This window comes from Musca autumnalis, unplaced genomic scaffold (genome assembly GCF_047663935.1).
Source record: "Musca autumnalis isolate F117 unplaced genomic scaffold, ASM4766393v1 scaffold_1, whole genome shotgun sequence".
NCBI lineage: Eukaryota > Metazoa > Arthropoda > Insecta > Diptera > Muscidae > Musca > Musca autumnalis.
Window position 1 is genome coordinate 249663063 of NW_027411644.1, and position 21218 is coordinate 249684280.

General features: G+C 34.8%; 1 protein-coding gene and 1 long non-coding RNA gene across 3 annotated transcripts in view; one reads left to right on the forward strand and one right to left on the reverse strand.

Annotated features, from left to right (window-relative positions):
* The window catches only part of LOC141391178 (uncharacterized), a 115474-nt gene that overhangs the window by 38801 nt on the left and 55455 nt on the right, over positions 1 to 21218 (reverse strand). For both annotated transcript variants that reach the window (XM_073964086.1, XM_073964087.1), the window contains one exon: positions 3890 to 3922. The gene's annotated coding sequence lies outside the window, so the exon portion shown is untranslated. The remainder of the gene's footprint in view (positions 1 to 3889; positions 3923 to 21218) is intronic.
* Positions 1 to 21218, forward strand: part of LOC141391179 (uncharacterized) — a 104930-nt gene that overhangs the window by 37738 nt on the left and 45974 nt on the right. The window lies entirely within an intron of this gene.

Here is a 21218-nt window from a genome sequence, read left to right on the forward strand (position 1 = left end):
TAAATTTTTTTTTGAGGGAGGAGGGAGTTTTATTTGGATGTTGAGCTTTCCATCGATCGTGGAAACATAGCTGAGTGCTATCGGAAGCGTTCATAGGTTACGGAAAGTGAAATGACCAGTAGATATAATGGGGAACCTACAGAATGTCAATGACACCTGGTTTGGCCTTTTGTGGAAAATGTTGATTGGAGCATGTAGAGGTTTCTGTCCTCTGTGAAAGCATACCTGAGTATTACCGTCTTAGATTGTGGAGTGGCAAGTAGATATGTTAGGCGCGATGTATTACAGAAGGCTTGGTAAATTCAGTGGATCTGGTGGAGAGTCCTCGAGAACAGTTTCTAGTACCCAATATGCCTCAGATGACGAAACAAGTCGTTGGCGATCTTTAAAAGCATCATCAACCAGTGGAGATTGCACTTCAATAACAAAGAGTGCAGTTCCATTCTATTTTCTGGCACATTGTTGGGTAACCCCTTATTTATCTACGAGAACGAACAGCTTGCCTATCATACGTTTCCAATATAAGGTTGAGAGGTGCAACGTACAAAATTTTTCCCACGAACATCACTTGAAAAACAAGGAGAGAATACTCTTGTGTCAATGAGTGCGGTCCGACTCTATATTTAGCTGTATATTTAGCTATATATTTATGGTCTTCTTTTTATCGCCCAGTCCGAACAGCTTATCTAACAAAAACTCTTGTACGATGATGGCTTTTGCCATCGTTGAATTTATTGGCCTGGGAATCGAAACCAAGGGTGGCTAACCATTACACTATGGTGTCAACCTCTGATGGAAAAACTGTCGATATTTTGTGTGCAGGATAGGTATGCTAACATTGGTACCACTCTCGCTATCCTGATTAACTAAACAAAATCATCCTAAAAGGGAAAAAAGGAGTCTTCTTATTAGAACAAAGAAAAGAAACTAGGGATGTGTAATGGAAAGCAATAATCGTTTTTTCGACTTTTCGATTTTGGTCTAAAACTAGAAATGCGATTTTTCGGTCTGGCGTTTATTTCAATTGTCTTAAAACTCAACTTTCGACTTTTTCATAACCGCAGAAAATCGATTATAATCGTCTATTTGTCGATTTTTGAGTTTTCTTTTGAAACTGTAAAACCGCCAAATCAACAATCCATAGGCAAACTCTAAAATCGATCACAAGATAATCGATTATGGGATTTTCCCTCCAGACAACAGTCGACTATGATTTTTAGACTTTTGACTGCAAAAGTCGATTAATCGAAAGTCGACTTACCTATCCCTAGAACAAACTGATTATATTTTAACTAAATGATAGGGGACAAATTTCTCTACGACATCACTTGTAAAGTTCCGGGAAAAATAAGCAAGGACTACGCTGAGGGTCTAACAACTCTTCGCTTAAAAATTTGATGATTATCTTGCCTCGAACTTGCAGTATACATGCAAATGTATATGTTATGTCATGCCCCAAGCTAAAATTCTAACCCCCATTATTATGAGTATTCTTTTGTAATATTTTGAATTTACCGAACGGATGTATTGCGTTCCGGTTAACGTAAAGTTAAAAGTGATGGTTGGATTTCAAGGAGGAGCTTCTTTGCATTAACTTTCAATGTAAGAATTATGTTTTTAATGACTCCAAATTGGTTTATTTTGCGTTTTCAAATCCATCAGATAATAAAAGAACACGTATAATAATGGCCCTAAGTCTATCAGATATATTTTTGTTTTTATTGAGTTTCCGGAAAATTTAATTCTTTCATATTCACAATTTTTTTGAAATTCCAACTATTTGGGAAAATTGGTGTGCATTTCTTTTGACCTTTTTATTAGTTATAAAATACCTTGTGGCTTTGATGACGAAAGAAATATGATCAACTACCCTAATTTACTCCACATTACACATTATTATTATTATTACTCAACATTAAGAGTATTTGGCGCCTCTATTCCACCGCCTTCCTCCTTTCCCTTATGCTAGCGGCAATTTAAAATATGACGCAACTAGTGCTTAGTGGTGAAACAATGTTACTCCCATTTTCTCATAAATATCACTGAAAAATTGGAAATTGAATAATTTTCTACGAGCATTTGAAAAGCGAAAGTATTTTTTTTTTCGAGTACTACCCACATTTCTCCAAAGAAGAAAAAAATAAATCAATTTACCATGCAAGTTTTAAGCTGCTAGTTTATCGACAACCACATCATTTATCATTTAAAACAAAACAAAAAAATAAACATTAAGCAAATGATTTGCATCACACATGGTTGGAGCTACAACTCCTACTGTTTCATTGCCCTCAAATTCCTCCCATCAAGAAGAAATACCGTTTTGTTATAGTTTTGTTTCACAGCAACAAAATATGTTGTTGACAACTATGTAGTGCAATTGACATTGTGTGAATGTACATATGCACGATGCATTGATGAGCTGTACTGTTGTGAAAGTAAATCCGTTGTATGTAACATTGTTGTTATTGTTGCTATTGTTATTGAAATTGAGTCTTGAGCTTTGTGACCGATAAACGAAAGAAGATTACAGGGATTTTGTTTTGTGTTGTTTAATGATGAACATGACATTGTCAAAAGTAATAAAGGAAAAGACGAAATTGAAGTTGAAGATAATGGTAAATGACAACAAATAACAACAATCATAAATCACTTAACAATTGTAATAAAACTTAAAACAATTGATGAGGGCTTAACAGTGACACAGACGTAGAAGAAGACTTTGTTTTAGCAACAATTGTTGTCTGCTGTGATTTGCTCTGATTTGTGAGCGATTTTTTTTTGTTTGCTTCACATCAGTTTCAATTTTTATGTATGTATTTTGTATAGAAAACAAAAGTGAAATTTGTTTATATTAATAGAGTTCATTCGAAATGGCAACAAGTTTGTTGCTTAAGTCTTTTGTTTAAAGTTTCCCTTTTTCTTCAAGAATCTTGCAAAAGTGTTACAGTTTTTTTTTTTTTGTCACGCTTTTGTTACATGGTTTTTTTATGTTTGGGTTTTATGACAAACAAGTTTCACGGCACAAATCATAATTCATGTCTTTTTATTAGGCTTTTTGTATTAAATTCCTCCTTCTCGCCTTTCGCTGCACAAAAGCCTTAGCAATGTAGTTCTGGTACCATGTTTGGTTAAATGATTTTGTGTCTGGTTTTTTTACTGTTCTGAAAACCAAAATAACAAAACGTCTTTTTATTGTTTTGCGTGTGCCAGCCAACCAGCCAGCCAGCCAGCCACTCAGCCTCAATGTCGTCGTGAACATGAGTTGACACTTTCTTTTTCTTTGGCAAAAGGCATTACCACCACCACCACCTTGACTATGTGTTATGATTTTTCTTCTTGTTAGAAAAACACCAGCAACTGTTGTTGTTGATGATGTTTACCTTGAACGTTGTCTAGAATTTTGAGTTTTCCATGGCTTGAATTGAATTGAATTCAATTCATGTTTATGTTTGTCTTTGTGATTTCCAGATGATGTCCCCAATGTCATTGAGCTTGTGCGTGCCACCTCTTTTGTCTGTAATGTTATTTTGTTTTTGTTTTTTTTTTATTTATTTATTGTGTCTGGCATTGAAAGTTTAATTAAATACAATTAGCCAAAAGAGAAATTTATGTTATTGGAATTCTATGTTGCCCGGAGCCTAAGAGAAATGGTGATTTAATTTAATGCATTTCCAAGTGCAGTAGAAGAATTTATTGAATCGCTTGCTTTGTTTTTTTAATTGTTTTGGCCAACCATGTTTTGTTGGTTTTGAAGTCACGTGAGTTTTTTTTTTCTTTTTTGACATTTTGATAGACATTTAGAATTTCGTGCCACTGGTATTAATTTTTCTTTGAGGGGTTGGGGCGAAAATTACGTGATTGGATTTTATGCTTTTTTAAAAATGCTTACCTTTTAGAATGTGTATTGTTTGAGCGATATAATCTGTAAAGAAGAGAAGAAATGAGAAGAATTAATTTAAAGTATTTTTAAAGGAAAATGTTAATTATTTTGTTGAATATAAAACTGAATTTAAGAAGAAATTGTAAAGGATGAAATAAAATGAAGACACAGGTTTAATGGAACTAAAATGTTGGAACTTTTTATATAGGGAGTGCAGCTCAAATACATTGAAAGTATTATGGGGTTACAGCATTTCCAAAGGATTAGGTAGTGCCTCTCTGTATTAGAGCCGCCATGAGTAAGAACACAAGGTCATGGAGACGAATGATATATTCCACGTCGACGTCATCAGAAAAGGTTTATTGTCACTCTTTGACTAAAACCTATTTTCCCACAAACATCCCTGAATCAAGCGGGGTAGACTACTCTTCAAATCAAAGAGCGCAGTTCTATTCTAGTTTTTAGCTCATTGGTATGTGATCCCTTCATTGTCTCCGAGACCGAACAGCCTGCGGAACATGGTACGTCTCCACTAGATGAGACATTTTACATGATTGAAATATTCAGGGAAAAAAAACTGTGCAATAACAGCATACTAACCGTTGTCACTATCCTGACTAACTTAACAAAAACTGTTTTATAAGAAAATAAATCGATGGATGAAGGACTAGTTTCTGATGTCCTTCATAAACTCACAAAATTATATGCCAATCGGTTCATTAGTTTTTGAGCTAGAGTTGGCACCGTTTCCAAATGTCATTTCGAGAAAAACACGTTTAATGTTGCTACATACGAATCACAATGAATGTTTCTCCTCCAACACTCATATCTCACATCTATCTACTTATACTTTAAAACAGGCCAATAAGGAGACCACTCCGACTCTATTTGATGTCAATGATGTGTAAATAGTCTCTTTCCCCTAAGTCGAACAGTGCATATTTCAACATCATTTGTGGAGGAGTTGTACTTGGCTGAATTTCTCGGGAAATGTTTACCGAGATGACACCGAAGGCCTCTAAATCACCGTTGACAATGTTGATGTGTATTTAGTCGGAAACTCGATCAAAAGATCCTTTAAAGCCGAGACAAGCTTGCCAAACATTGTACCACTGTGGCTATCCTAACTAAGTACAAAATATTTTATATATCAATCCATAAGCAATTGGATAACTGCTCCGCTTAATAATTGTTTGATGGATGCACTTCTCCTTATGGTTACGTGTTGTCAAAGCTCCAAAGGACGCCAACAAGGAACCATGTTAAGATCATATGCTGCTATTGAATATAAAATTGTCTCATAAATTACTACCCTAGGCCACCTATTATTGTTTGGCACGATAACAATCGAAAGGATTGACTCCAAAAATTTTATCCAGTTCCAAGATGGACTATTGCGATCCGTTTTTTCAGATATCTTCTCAACACCTTTGCGCTTCAATCCAGTTTGAATTCACTTCTAAGATCGTGTTGTCAAGGGTCACGACTACAACACTTTATAGACATACTTTCTGCGACATATATAATTGTTCCACATCCCAGAAGGGACAGGGGAAACTTCTCTTCTCAAAACCGGTACGTTTTGAGTGCACCTCGATTCATATTAACTCAATGACATCGGACCTACAGTTTATCGCTGAGCCCGAACGGCTTGTGCTAAGAACCCACTTGTAGAAATGTCGCCAACATTACATCCCTCAGTAATGCCTCCGCTGAAATATGATGTTGTCTGGCGGGGGAATCGAACGAACCCACGACCTTCAACATGCAAGGCGGGTGTGCATATCAATGCATCACGGAGACACCCACTTCCTGCGATATGGGCAACAAAATGTCTCAATTTTGAGGATCACTTCTTCATACGGCTGTCGCACTGAAGTTTTTAATAGTTTTTGTGGCCTTTGTTAGAATGCTATAATTTTATTCTCTATGCTTTCGTCGTTATTGCCCTGAATCTTCAAAGAATCGCTTGTATCTCCGTCAGGGTTAAGTGTTGTCAAAGTTCCAAAAGACTCGAACAAGGAACCCATGTTATGATCAGGTGCGAAGAGCTGCTATTGAATAGAAGAATGCCTCATAAATGACTACCCTAAAATTTTTTTCGTGGTATCAGTGGAATGGACGACATGAGTAACCTTTTTTCAGCAATAAAAAAATATGTATATAAAAACTGAAAAAATGCAAAAACATCAAATGGGAGTCTTTGGGTGTTGACTAGGCCGGAGCTATTTGTATGGAAGGAAAACACGTTATTGGGCTCTTCGCGTTTCTGATTCCTGGGATTGTACTGAGCAAAAAAGTTCACTAGACCATATGTTACGATGAAAATCGAGCCTCCACGTTTCTTGGATATTTTGGCATATAACAGCCAAACCGTTGAGATTTTCGATCCAACACTAAGGTATAAATTGTAGCTAAATCAATAATTAGCAACTCTCTAGTATAGCGCAAAAACATTGGAACGCTTATTCAGGCAGTTTTGGCCTTGTGGATAAAAAACTTCAAGTCAAAATCGGCTCGATTTTCACAGTGGACGTATGGTCTAGGGGCTTTTTTGCTCAGTACAATCCAATAAGATGTTCAAATCGCCTCACCCAAGTACTGACCCATCCTTCTGTAATGGGGAAAAACGAATTCTGATATTTTAAGGTTATGAAACCAGCACTTTTTGGACGGATATTTAATAGCGTCAATCCGTCTGTCTTGCTGGAATGCACGTGTACTCTGGAACTGATCCACCAATTTGGTCCAAACTTGGATAAAGTTCGTAGATAGCCGACTACTTCGTGTTCCTCCTCACAAAATTTCAAAAATTTTCGCTAAAATGATGAGTGCGATAACTCTCGAAGAGAGCAAACTAGTTGGTCCAATTTTTCACATCTTAATATTTTTTCAGAATTAGATTTTGCCATAAAAAATTACAAAAAAAAAAAAAAAAACTTTCTAAAAGGAGCTGTTTTATGGTATGTGTCACTAAGACGATTTCTGTTTTTTCTTTCAAAAACATTTGATTTACTTTTGTTTTCAATCAAACAAAAATTTTCTACAAAAACAGCAGTTTGTGGAAAATTCGAATCGTCTTAGAGAAACAGGCTATTAGATAAACTCAAGGATTGCTTTGACATTTGTTGCATCATGTTGTGTTCGCCAGTCCTCTCACGATGGTAGAATTTATTTTCGGGCTTAAAAAATCATCCAGCACAGAATACAATAGCTGATTTACGAATTTACAATATTTACGAATTGAGTATCTTGTTGGCCAAAAATGTCAAAAGTACTTACATTATGTTCCACGAAAGTGTATATCGAAGAACACCTTCCACTACTTTCTTCACATAAGTTCAAAATTTTGGTTTAAGTGAAGTTTAAGGGCTTTTTGAGATGTTTTTTTTTTTTTGAAATTTTTAGTGAAGTTACTACTTGAGGTCCTGTTTATGAAATGGTACTTTTTGAGAAGATTTTGGTAAATTTTACTTGCAAAAGTTCAAATTTTGTCCTGAAATGGTGTCGGGAGGCATTCCTGACTTTTTGGCATTTTTTCTCAAAAATGATTTCCTGTAGTGAGAATGAATGAACTTTTGCCTATAAATGCCTAAAATAACATTCATTGCATTTTATTATAAAAAAAAGTTTCCGACAAACCACTTTAATTTTTTGTTGTTGCACGAATGAATGACCTTTTGCCTACTAATCACAGAGGGGAAACATAGGCCTAAAGTTGCTCAAAACTCAAAATATGAAAATCTTTTTTTATGAAAAAAATGTTGATAAACGGCAAGCAGACTCTTTTCTACATTTGCTGTAACCATCCTCGACTTTGTAAGATTAACCAATCCAATGCAGCAGTCGATTGAATTCAGTTATACTGAAAACAAAAAGTAAATTTTCGAAAACTAAGAAATTAGGTGAACTTTAATATGACATTATTTTCGCGAAAATTTAAATTTTTCAAGATTTATTGTTTTTGTACAGTATCCGAACAAGATTTACATTTAAAATTTTCAGATTGATTTTACATCTTTGCTCTTTAATAATGGTGATACATATCCTCTTTATGAAATTTTTTTATGATAATTTTTACGATTACTACAATTTCAATAGTGAAAAAGTCTATTTCCCCGTCGTTTCCCGACCATAGTTTCTTCTAATGTTTTATGCGCTTGAGTCTCAAATATCAGATTCAATCATAAAAAATTGCGCATATTTGCGCCATTCCGAAAAAATCTAATTTTTCTTAACTAAAATAGGAAATATTTTTTTATGGAATTGCAAGGTTTACTCACACTAAATTTTGTTCCGCCTTATAACCGGGGCTCTTATTTATCTGACTAAACCAATACCTATCAAATATGCTTGCATTATTCAGAAATAGTCGCGGCTTTTCCCGTGTGAATTGAGAAAAATTAATTTTAAGTAAGTTTCAATAAATAAAATTTGGAATCAAATATGTGTATATGGGACTATATATACATCTGTACCGATTTGTTTGAAAATTGGCTCAATGTTTTTTTAGGCTAGTTCAGGTTGCATGTGTCAAATTTTAGTGATTTTGGTGAATTTTTATCTCATATCAGACGCGAATATATATGGAAGCTGCATCCAAATCTGGACCGGTTTTCATTAATTTCTATAGGATTAATCCTTGTACAGAAGATATGCATTGTGCAAAATTTTACATCAATCCGACTGTAAATGAGCTTTCTAGGGCTTTTGATCAACTTTTAACACACATTTCCCCTCTGTGCTAATGACTAAAATAACTTTCATTCCATTAAAATATTGAAAAAGGTCCGGCACAAACTACCTTTAATTTTTATGATATGTGAAATAAATAAAAAAATTATATATATGTAATAATACGATGACAGAATAAGTGAGAATCAAACGGTCATGTCATTTTGGGTATGCCGTGGCGCTATAACTTCTTTCAGTTAAATATCAGCTTACAGTGACTTCAAAAAATGTTCAAAAATTCTGAAAAATAAAAGCTTTACGTCCCTATAGCCACATAATGTTTTTCCTGACATAATGAAAAAAAAGCTCAGAAAATTTTATTGTGACCAATTCTTGATTGCTTCAATAAGTATCGAAAGAAATTATTCGCAAAATGTGATACTGGGCAACATCTATAATGATAAACTTAAAATATCAAGCCTAAACGAGAAAATTAACAAAAATCATTAAAAATGATCTTCGCCCTAAAAAGGCAAAATTTCAAAAAATAAAAAACAGGCTGAACCCGTCTGGGATTTGAACCCACGTCCTTGAAAAACATATCAAAAAATGTTGTCATGGCGTGTTAGCGTTCAAAGCCAAAACTCATAACTTCAAAGTCAGCGCAAAAAGCGTTTGATATGAAGAAAATACATTTCTGTGGCCAAGTATCAATCTTAACTCTAAACGAGAAAATTAACAAAAATCATTAAAAATGATCTTCGCCCTAAAAAGGCAAAATTTCAAAAAATCAAGCCATTTAATTTCTTTAAGAAAAAATTCTACTTTTGGCCATAATTTATTCACATGCAACAGCATGCAACTCCAAATAGAAACTCTTCAAATCATTTTAGCAAATAGAAACTCTTCAAATCATTTTTGCAAAATATAAAAAAAAAAATAAATTCCACTTCTAAAGCCAGTAATAACAATAATCCACAGCCAAAATTAATGCAAAAAGCTCACATAATACAACGGCGGTTGGTGGCGATTGTCCCATTGAACAACTGAGCATAGACCTCATTCCAATGCCTCAACACATTGGTACAACATACACAGATGTAAAGTAGAGTTGTAACATAACTGTTTTCAAAAAAAAAAAAAAAAATACAGCAGCAATGTGCAACAGCAACATTTAGAGAATTATGGCTGTAGACAATCAATATATAGCTATAAGTGTGTGCGGTTAGTTGGTGAAAATACCAAGACAATTGAACAACATACTCTGCCTGCCTGCCACCTTCAACCATATGTTACCGGTAAACTATGTAGCGCAGTAGTCAAAACGTAGCAACTGACACCAAGAAATTAAAGAAAACATTAACGATTGTTGGCACAAGATTGCATGAACAACAAACATCACAACTGCAGCAGCAGCAACAACACCAACAACGTATGGCACAGAACATGTTATAATTGTTGTTTATAAATTCAAAAGTGTCTTTCACTTTAAAAGCAATAGTTAAACATTTGTCCAATAAACAAAAGAGCTGGACAAAACGAGCAGGACTTCACCTGCAAAGCAAACGTATTGGAGCCACAGAGCTGGACAACACAAAACAAACACCAATCGTCGTCGTCGTCAGTAGGAAGATAGAACACAAAAAGATGAATACTAAATTAATCTAATAATGCCAATGATGTAAGAATGTGGTTTACCCCGAATAGCCAGGCAACATCAACATCCATCTATACATACAACTTTAAGTGAGCTTTTGTGATTGTTGTTACCTACTACTACCAATGGCAATGGCAGCAATTTCAACATAACATTTACTAATAATTGGCTCTGCATAGCGAAATATATGTGCTGGCAAATGGTAAATGTAGATTTTTTTCTTCAGACACTTGCCGTAGTATCATCATCTCTAATACCATGAACCATTTCTCTGTGAAGGCTGCTGCAATTGCTGCTGTTGTTTCACCAGTCATTGATGAGTTTTCATTTTATTTTCTGCGGGCCGTTAAAGCCTGCTGCCACTGCAGCTGATCACCATCATCATCATCAAATGTTGCAACAATGCATTTTGAAGCTTGCAACAACATTCAAACATTTGCAGAAAAAAAACCACAAAGAAAATGAAAAAATAAAGAAAACCGGGCTATTAACCTATATTTGTAGCCTTTAAATGTTACTCTTTTATGGCGAAGAAGATGAAGCAGAAGAATAATGGAGAAGAAAAATCGATTCTTTAAATGTACATAGAACATACATTAAATTGGCTGTCATATATGGATGTTAGAGCACAACAAAAGGAAAAAACAAAGACAGAAAAAGAAAACAAACACTTGTTGCACACCACCAACACCACAATTGCCATTATCTTTGTCTCACCGGCATATGGTGTCAAAGTTTTTATATTAACCGGCAAATGTTTGATTTGCTCTTCATATCATGTTATTAGTATGCCATATATAATGGTATTTTTCTGTTTTGTATGTAAACATTTTTCAGCAAGTGTCAAGTAAAGGTTGGTTTTTTTGTTAGGCAAAAATAGCAGGTCCCAAAATGATAAAACTAAGTGATACTAACAAGGATGACTCTTGACTGGATCAACCAATTTGGTCCATTTCAAAAAAATTGTCATAAATTGTGTGCAAAATATCTTTCGAAATGATTAACCATTTCATTTATTGTATGCCTCCCACATGTCTCAGATTGATTTGAAATATCCCTAAAGTGAAATATCTATCTGTCTTCGTATTATTCATTTTAATTATCTTCAAGTAAATGACCTGTAGCTTATTGAGTTCTCAAAATGTCAACATTAAAATTTGTCAAAATGTTAAGTGGTATGTATAAAAAAAGTAAAAAAGTATCAGTCGGATTTGCCAACAGAAATATACCCTGAGCCTATGTGAATTGAAACTTTGATCTATGGGCAGATCGAATGTACTTAGGGTCTTTTCAGAGTACTGTGGCACTTTTTGGATATTTGAACTTGCCCACAAAAATGTGGATTAGGAATAAAATTCAAAAGTGTTGTGGAGGCGGTAATCGAAGGAATGGATCGACATAGTTCATTATGGAAGAGAATTTTATTTTGGGAGTAATATCGCACTCAATAGTAATTTCAGTGGGTCATCGTATAACTTTTCGACCAGTATGCCATGTCTCCTGGTCTTGTCGATGGAAAACATAATATCGCTGTAAACAGGACCACAACCAACAGCATCGTATACATTTCCAAAGGATCTTCGAACAGACGCTAAACTGCATTTAGACACGAATGTTGAACTTTTGTGGGAGAGGTACCCTAAGGAGAGGACCGATATGGACAATTTTAGAAGTTAAACTAAATTTGGGCAAAATATTAGGAGAGATTTGGACCAAATTGGTTGCCCCGTTCCAGAGATATTAGTGAAATTTTTGTTAAATATTGGGAGGAAGTACCGCAAGTTGAGGATCGGTATTGCCCATCTTCGAACTGAAAATAAGTTTGGATAAAATATGACGATCGACAAATTTGGGAGTAAATCGGTTGATCAGTTTGAGAGTTATCGTGCTTTCCAGGCACTACATATGGTGACATAGGGGTTTTTACACCTTTCGGGCTGTTTGCTAAAGAGGTATGAACTTGCCCCTGGAAAAACTTTTACCGTCGTCATGGAGGCAGCGAATGCAAGTTGCTTCAACAAACATCAGAATGATTCGAGAGCACGTCTTAAACTGAACTTATCCGAAATTTTGTGTGGGACATATATACTCCATATTCGAACCTGATCTATATCTTCTAGATACATTAGGATGTATAAAGTATAGATCAAATTGATCATTCCTTTCAAGAGTTATGGTGCGCACAATTTTTCCGAAGATTGTTGAACTTTTGTGGGGGAGGTACCTGAAAGAACTTAAACTAAGTTTGGATGAAATATTACGAATGTCAAATTTTGGAATCGGAATCGGTTGATCCGTTCGAGAGTTATGGTGCGCTCCAGCCACCACACATGGTGCCATAGGGGGTTTTTACACATTTCGGACAGTTTTATAAGGAAGTATGGACTTGCGCCTCAAAAAAATTTTAACGTCGTAATAGGGGCAACGAATACCAGTAGTTACAACAAAAATCAAACCGATTCGAGAGCAGGTCCTAAACTGAACTTTCCGAAATTTTATATGGATCGACAGGGTTTTTTCAATTTTCAGGTTATTTTCTCAGGAAGTATGAACTTGCCCCTGATGAAACTTGTACCGTCGTATGGGGAGCGGCGAATGCAAGTTGTTACAACAAAAATCAAACCGATTCGAGAGGAGGTCCTAAACTGAACTTTTCGAAATTTTCTATGGAGCGACAGGGTTTTGTAACTTTCAGGCTATTTTCTCAGGAAGTATGGACTTGCCCCTGATGAAACTTCTACCTTCGTGCGGTGAGCGGTGAATACAAGTTGTCCCAACAAAAATCAAACCGATTCGAGAGCAGGTCTTAAACTGAACTTTTCTGAAATTTTATATGGATCGACAGGGTTTTGCAACTTTCCGGCTATTTTCTCAGGAAGTATGGACTTGCCCCTGATGAAACTTTTACCGTCGTATGGGGAGCGGTGAATACAAGTTGTTACAACAAAAATCAAACCGATTCGAGAGGAGGTCCTGAACTGAACTTTCCGAAATTTTATATGGAGCGACAGGGTTTTGCAACTTTCAGGCTATTTTCTCAGGAAGTATGGACTTGCCCCTGATGAAACTTGTACCGTTGTATGGGGAGCGGTGAATACAAGTTGTTACAACAAAAATCAAACCGATTCGAGAGCAGGTCTTAAACTAAACTTTTCTGAAATTTTGTGTGGAAGGTACCCGAAGGAGTGGACCGATAGAGTCCATTTTGGAACCTCATCTAAGTCTGATTGAAATTTCACGATGTGCAAAGCATGAACCAAATCGGTTACTCCCGTCAAGAGTAATCGTGCGCACAAATTGTCTGCACATTTTCGAACTTTTGTGGGGAGGTATCGGAAGAAGTGGACGAATAAAACCCATCTTCGAACTTAAACTAAGTTTGGACAAAATATTACGAAAGCCATATATGGACCCAATCGGTTCATCCGTTCGAGAGTTATCGTGCGCTCCAGCCAGCCAGACGGACAGACGAACTTTAGTGGGGGAGGTACCGGATGGATTGGACCAATAAAACCCATCTTCGAAATTAAACTAAGTTTGGACAAAATATTTCGAAAACCAAATTTTGGACCGAATCGGTTGATAGTTGTCGTGCGCTCCAGGCAGACAGACAGACATATGGACATGGCCAAGGCAAATTTATATAAGGTAAATGCATGAATTACAACAACTAACAAATTTACAAGAACAACATTGTTTTTATTGAAAATTTAATGTCAAATAATATATTAAAAATTTTCTCAGGAAAAACATTTTGAAAATCCTCTAAAATAGAACAAATTTGAATCAAAATGTAAATAAAAAGCATACTGAACTGTCGTAGGTCATTGTTATTAGTCGTTTACGATGAAAATAAGTATTTTATGGTAGCAAATTTCGAAGTTGCAAATTTCATGAGTAGACCCTATTACATTTTGAAATCCAAATTTACAAAAAAGTAAAATTACAGCTGATTGTCACTTCTACCTTATATAAATGTGCCTTGGATATGGCTAACTCAACTCCAAACAAGGTAACAAGCCAAACAATTATAAACTTCCTTTCCATGTATGTGTCTTAAGTCGTTTGTTTCATTAACAAATTACTTTCTAAAATAAATAAGGACTATAAGGTTAACATGTAGCGTGAACTATTTTTTAACGCTGGATAATACATCGTCACCATAAATACCCGTTTCTTGATTAACTCTAATACATACAACTAAAATGCATGTTCTTGTAAAATTTCAAGCCTCAACGATCCTATTCAAGAAATGGAATTTCGGTAAATGGGATAACATTGCAGATTTTGTTTGATGACGGATCCCAAAACCATGCATTTTCGCGGTTTTGGTTTTATTACTTTCTCCCATTCGTATATGATTAATAATATCCCAAATACTCGCCCTCATAAGATTAATATTCCATAAAACAGTTTTTCATTTTCTCCTGTAAAGATTTTATTTTGTTAGTTACGACTTTGGGCATTTCTGGTGACGATATATCCATTATATGTATATTATATCCGCTCCATAAAATATCTAGTCCCATTGGAATAAAACTACTTATTATTCTCAAAAAAAAAACGGACTTTTTATAAAGACTTCTATGAATACGAATTACAAAAAATGTATTGAATTTTCTTCTACTCTCAAATCGAAGACCACCTCAGAAAAAGGTTAAGCAATTTTTTTTTAAATCTTATGTCATAAATCCTAATGATAACAATTTGCCACGATAATCTATAAACATTAAAACTAGATTGAAATATGATATGTTTATGGTTATAATTTTCTTAAATAATATAATAACACAGTAACGAAATTTAGTTGAAAAAAACCTTTGGTTCTGCCACCAACGCTGGCCAGCCACCATAATTTCATTCATTTCGTTCACATGGTACTCCCTTCTTTGCACCACTTTGGTGGTGGAAAAAATCATCTATTGTTATTTCATGTTATGTCTTAAAGTCGTTCATCATCATAATGCAATGTTTGTACAGGTAGTAGTATCTCATCTAATGCTATTGTGCTGCATTGTTCCAATTTTCTACAATATTTAAAGTGTGCTAAGTTTAAGACATTATTTTTCTTTTGCTTTTTTCGTTCATTGTTTTTATTTATTATTAAACTAATTTTTTCTTATACTTCTTTTTTCTACTTGCCTTTATGGGTTATGGTCATAAATAATAGAAAAAGCCAATACAATCTGTGTTATGATCTTTTTTTCAGAAGCTCTAAATCAGAGATAAAAAATGTTACAAAAGAATTTATGGTTGGAAAACGGCTTGAGTATATACATAGTATGTTTAATTCGCTTTTGATATTTTTTTTTTTTTACTTATTTTATTTTCTTAATGAAATTTATGCTGAATTTAATTAACAGAGTTTTTACACTATTTAATTTTTTAACACGTTTGTGGGGTGAAAAAGAAATAAATCAACGCCATTGTATCGAAGATTGCTGCCACCAATTGGCTGTGGAGTTTGCTTTAAATACATGAAGCTAATATATTTCTCGTATTTTACATTTAGATTGTGTGAACTATAATTTTATTATTATTGTTTTAAGAATTAATTATATTCACCACTTATGTGGAAATTATGTCAGCTGTGTAATGATCTTAATGACATAAGCGTAAAATATTGTTTGAGAACAAAGAAAAGCAAGCAATTAGTTATAGGTCGAAGAAATTATATGTTTTCCATAAGCCAACTTGAAAAATAGATTTCCCTTTTCCTGATCCATTACTGTTTACAGTTTTTTAAGATTACATTTTTACATCTTTGTGTTTATTTCAGCTTTAGTCCATATTTTGTTGTAATTCAATTGTTTGAATAACAACAAAATATTTTAAAGTGGATATGAAATTGATTAGTTGCGGGCGAAGGGTAGGGAATACTATAGTTTCAGTTGTCACCAAACAACTTCATCAGTTCCCTTTTTCATTTTTTAAATTTGAAATACGACTACAGCTATGAATAATACGAGTTGCGGATTTAAATGTAATTTAATCTTACATTTTCCAAGAAGATCTCACTACGACATACCCGGATAAATTTGAAGGAAGATGTTCCATGCGATAAGGTGATTTCATGGCATCTTTTGCATTGGTTCAAACGACGTCGTGAAAGATCCCATCATTTCATTAGCATTTTAAGCCATGCAAAGGAAGCCGTGAAAGATCCGATATTTTCATCAGCATTTGAACCCATTCCATCGATCCAATAGATATGGATTTTGTGTTTATGTTTATACACATTTTTCTAAATACATAAGACTAATTATTTACAATAGGCTTGATGTTGTCGGAGACTCGAAATCACAACCAAATTCATTGCAAAGGGTTGGTGAAAATGACATGCCAAAGCATTGGTGAAAATGACATGTCAAAGCAATGGTGTAAATGACATGCTTTGGATCCAAAAACGAATTCATCGATGAAGATGCTAAAAATATGGCAGCCATTTGCTGGGTATAAACTTGACCTTCTAAGATTTCTCAGTTCATTACACTTGATATAATTGTCAGTATATTATAAAAAATAGCAATCATTATACGAGTGGTGTGGTTTCCAAACCGTATGTTAAACATACTAATTGAGGATACACTAAAATATAGTCTTGTAGTCATGGTTTCAGACAATGAGGCAGCCTTTCGTGTTATCTCTTCAACATCCTGCTGGAAAAGGTAATACGAGAGGCAAACGTTAAAAAAATTACACAATCTACACCAATAGCCACATGTTACTTGCTTATGCTGATGATATAGACATCATGGGACGATCAGTAAAATAAGTAACTGATACCTTTGTGAATATCTAAGGAGAATCTGCTTAAGTTGGCCTGGCGGTAAACTGCGAAAATACCAAGTTGATGGTGTCGACGCGACATAGAGCTCGGACCAATCAACTGTTGAAGTTGGATCCACCTACGTAAACACAACAAACGACATCAGTTGTGAAATAAAAAGAAGAATTGTATTGGCCAACAGATGTTACTTTGGCTTAAGTAAGCAGTTTAGAAACAAATCCACATCTCGTCAAACAAGAATAACACTTTACAAAACACTGATACTACCCGCGCTGATGTATGCTTCCGAAGCCTGGGTACTTGAGCGAGCAGACAAGGCAGTGCTTGGTGTATTTGAGAGAAAAAATTCTTCGTAAAATCTATGGACTAATCTGCGTTGACGATGAATATGGACGTCATATGGACCTCGAGCTGTATCTGCTATACAAAGACATCAGTATAGATAAACGTATCGAGATGCAAGAATTGCGTTGGCTAGACCATATCATAAGAATGAGTTAACCCTCCGTTGGACACCAGAGTCTGGCCAGGCCTTTTTAATTTTATTTTGCATTTTAAACTGGGTTACGATAAAGCTATGAACCTGAGATTCCGGGTAGCTTCATGAAATTTTCTTACCTTTCAAATAAAGGAAACATGAAGTCAACAGGATCACAAGAAAAGGAGCTGCAAGGATTTTTTGACATACATATCACATTCGTAACACATGAGTCTGGTCAGACCCCACCCATTTTTTTTTAAAAATTTCCGAAATTTTCCTTAAAATTTGATTTTTACCAACATTATTTGACAAAATGAATACCCTTTTATAAAATTTGTCGTATTTCACCCTACCATGTCTTCAAAATTACACATAAAAAGGTCGCAAAAGCAGGATAAGGGTTTGAAATCAGTGAATGTACCACAACCTAAAATAAACCCTTGCAACTATGGCTACACTTGTGTCCTAGATAATTATACACATAACTGGACTAATAGAACCCATTACTTAGCTTTTCTGCTCTTTTTGTGGGGTCGATTGGTCCAAATATAGGATTCTCCATATGAATTATAAGAAAATCCTTAGGATATATGCCTTTATTTACCTCTTTATATCATCGTTATTGCACTGCAATAAGCTTTAAAGTTATAAAATAGACACTCTTCATTCTGAATAATAGGCCAAAATAAAATATAGTGCTTCAAAATTAAATATAAATAGGATTTTCGAGCATAGAGACAAGAAAACTACGAATTTTTTACTTCATAGGCATATGTCCGGTTTTACTAACTTGATAAAATCATTTAAATTTATAGTTTTTCGGCATGTTTTTTGGCAAATAAGGATTATTTTTTAAAGATTAGGGTCCTTTAAACATATTCTACAACTTTTTATATGAAAACGTTAATTAAGTTTACTAGAAAAATATAAATAATTATATGGGTCTGGCCAGACTCAGGTGTTACGAATGTGACAAACAATATTGGTGTCCAACGAAGGGTTAAAAAGGCGTATAAATACGGGAAACAGGCCATGGCATCGATGAAGCAAACAATTGGAAGACGAGATGAAAAGGCGCGGTATTCCATAGAGCGAAGCAATAAATAGAGATAAAGGAAGATTTTTTCTTAGTTCGGCTTATAGAACAAATGTTCTGTAACGAGCCAGCTATTCAATTTTCAACACGATCCGAGAAGTGGCGTAAAACTGGATTAAACCGCAGAATGGACCGACATGGTCAATCTTGAAGCTAAATCAAATGTTAGTAGTAATTTCTTTGAACAAATGTCCTGTAATAGGCCACCTATTAAATTTTCAAAACGATCCGAGAATTGGCGTTAAACTGGATTAAACCGCAGAAGGGACCGACATGGCCTATCTTGAAACTAAATAAAATTTTAGTAGTAATTACTCTCGATATTTATATGGTCACTGTTGGATTCTTAAAGCTTTTGGATCATTCCCAGCTAAAATACTCAAATCCATTATTAGGTTTGTATTGAGTATTTTTTTCTTGGTTATGATTGGCTGGCTCGTTCTAATCAGAATCACAAGAACAACCTTCAATGAAACTTTCAAAACTAACCTCGAGCAGCCCTTAAGCGAAAATGTTGATATTTTGTGAGGGAGGTACCGAAATGAAGTTGTCTGAGTTGTAGTCTATCTCGGAAGTTGATTTTAGTTTAAGAGAAATATTATCAGGTGCAAAGGTTGGACCTCTGTCAGTCACACTTTTCGTTGGTAAGAACATTATGTCTAGAAGCGTAATCTCTTGCACAGTTTTTGTTTAGAGCGGTTAGGCCTTTATGTCAAAAGGTATGGACTTGTCGCAAAAAAATTTACGGTCGTAAGCGTGGATAACCTGCCGCAAAAAAAATTCAAACGGTCCATGAGCTGGCCTTAAATTAGAGATTTTATGGGGAAGGTATCCGAAGAGGAAACCGATCCATATCCCATGTTCGAATCTAATCTTTTTATCGACTTGTGAGGCAGGTACCTGAAAGAGTGGGCCGATATATATGTTTGCACAATATGCTAAGAAGTACAACGTCCAATGATCCGGGACATGTTAAAGTTGCATTTTCTTGAAAATTTTTGAAATATTGTCTGATATTTACCCGAAAGAGTGTTCCGATATAGTCGTTATTCGAACCTGATCTATGCCTGTAAGAATTATGATGGAAAGTTTGGATCAAATCGAAAGATATAGTGATGATGTGAGCAGATATGACCCATCTTCGAGCCTGGTATAAGTTTGATTTCCTAAACTGCCTTCAATTTGTCTGAAACTGGTTTCGTTTAAACATTTTTGGGGTCCAGAATATTTTTTTCGATTATCGACATTTGTATACACTCCACTATAGTATGGAGGGTATATTAAGTTTGTTTTTCTGTTTGTAACACATCGAACTAATCATTTGCGACCATATAAAGTATATATATTCTTGATCAGGGTAAAATTCTAAGACGATCTAGCCATGTCCGTCTTTTGTAATCACTCTAGCGTTCGCAAAAATTGATCTAGAGCGCTATATTTTTGTACCCGAGTGTATTTTTTTTCCATAGGCAGGTCAAGTTCGAAGATAGGCTATAGGGCCACTTTTTGGTATAACCTCCATATAACGGTACCTCCCGATTTTCGGTATTTTGGGGAATTTAGCCACATTTTTTGACCGAACTACTTGTAATTTCACGTTTGGGGTTCCTAGTGGTCACAAAATATCTCCAACAAACACCGTCAACATAGGTCCATGTTTTGGTATAGCCCTCATGTAACGGTACCTCCCGATTTTCGGTATTTTGTGGATTTTAACTACATTTTTTGACCAAACTACCTGTTATTGAATATTTGCAGTTTCCAGTAACCGGAAAACATCTACACAAAAAACCCCCCATAATACGCTACCTCCAAATTTTCGGTATTTTTACGATTTTAGCTACAATTTTTGACCGAACTAACTGTAAATTGACAGTTGAGGTTCCTAGTAATCACAAAACATCTCCACCTAAAACTGTCAACATAGGTCCATGTTTTGGTATAGCCCCGTGTAAAGTTACCTCCCGGTTTTCGGTTTTTTGGATTTTAGCTACATTTTTTACCAAGTATCTGCTATTCGACATTTGAGGTTCCTAGTGGTCACAATAAAAAAAAATTCAAAAATTAAATAAAGAGGTTGCTCCTTCTCCAAATGAAAATGTGTTAAACAGACAGGTCGAGACAGGTCAAAATGTAGATATGTGCTGTAAGAGGACACAGCCAGCTTATCGTTTCTGAAAAACAACAATCCTATAAACAAACAAATAAACCATATCGCTCATGTACTCATAAAGTGAACACGTCTCAAAAAATCAAGAAAATTGCGTTTAAAGTAATCGATTGAAATTTAACTTCCCAACTTAAAAAGGTTGTTACAAAAAAAAAAAAAAATATATAAGTAATAAGTAAATAAAAACTATTTGGACTATCATCTTTGTGTTTATTTCAGCTTTAGTCCATATTTTGTTGTATTCAAGTATTTGAATAACAACAAAATGTTTTACAGTGGATATGAAATTGATTAGTTGCGGGCGGAGGGTAGGGAATACTATAGTTTCAGTTGTCACCAAACAACTTCATCAGTTCCCTTTTCCGCCGACTCTGTATCGATAAACAGGTCAATAAGCCCATCCAGCAAATTAAACAAAATGAGAAATTTGCTATATGGCCCTAAAACTGATTACCCTACAATTTGAGTCG